Genomic DNA, 1,224 nt, shown 5'->3' with positions numbered 1-1,224 from the left:
ATCTAGTGCACGCTGAACTCCCGTCGGCTGCCTGTCGGGCTGATCCAGTTTCGGCCCGGGGTTTTAATAAGGGTCGGCATCACAAACAGGCTATATAGAGTAGTATGCGCTAATCACATCGCGAGCGGGTATGCACCTTTAAGGGCCTCTTTCGGACAAACAAGAGTTATCCCTCGGGAGCGACCTTGTGCACGTTCAACTCACGTCGGCTACCTGTCGGGCTGATCCAGTTTTGGCTATGGGTTTCAATTAGGGTCGGCGTCACATACAGGCTATTTAGCCTATAAGACGCTATTTACATGGCGAGTGGGTATGCACCTTTAAGGGCCGCTTTCCGACAAACAAGAGTTATCCCCCGAAGCGACCTAGTGCACGCTGAACTCCCGTCGGCTACATTCGGGCTGATCCAGTTTCGGCCCAGGGTTTAAATAAGGATCGGCGTCGCACACAGCCTATAAGCTTATAAGGCGCTATTTGCATAGCGATTGGGTATGCAACTTTAAGGGCCGCTTTCGATTAAACAAGAGTGTGACATACTCTTTGACACACATAATAATAAACATACGCAAATGTTCATAACGATTTACTTCTATTAATTTAATTTCAACACAACGTTTCCAATGTTTGTAAATTATCCTAAACTGTAAGTTAAATGTAATGGCCTTTTGGCCCGTTGACAGTAACAAATTGTGTGACCGTTATGTTCGGTGGTCTCTCGCTCTCTAACTATTTTTCTCTACTGACGAACATTGTATTAATATGGATTGGAACACCCAATGCTAAAGTGTCAATTTCCGACGGGTGCTTGTGCAAAACCACATGCCCAAATGTAGCGAAGTAACATGGTATGCGAAAGACAAATATGGATGGTAGTCCGCTATTTACATGAAATCATACAACACCCGAGTCATGTCTTATGAGCGATATAAGAAGTGAGTAATTAACTTTGTGGGTTCTTCTGTATTATCATCTGGCATCGTTCTCCAACATGTATCATCAATTAGCTAAGCCATTTCACAATTAGGTCGGTATTGATTCAATATTGACACTGCTCCAAAGCATATATAGGAATTTTTGCCAATTGAATTTGTTGTCTATAATTTGCCAATGCGTATTATATTTTGTAAACTAATATATAATATAATATTTAATTTGCTACGTCACACATAGTTATCCTCCCGAAGCGACCTAGTGCACGCTGACCTCACCTCGGCTGTCTGTCAG

This window comes from Dreissena polymorpha, chromosome 7 (genome assembly GCF_020536995.1).
Source record: "Dreissena polymorpha isolate Duluth1 chromosome 7, UMN_Dpol_1.0, whole genome shotgun sequence".
NCBI classification, from domain to species: Eukaryota; Metazoa; Mollusca; class Bivalvia; order Myida; family Dreissenidae; genus Dreissena; species Dreissena polymorpha.
The sequence above is the reverse complement of the archived record's forward strand: the minus strand, read 5'-3'. Positions refer to the sequence as shown.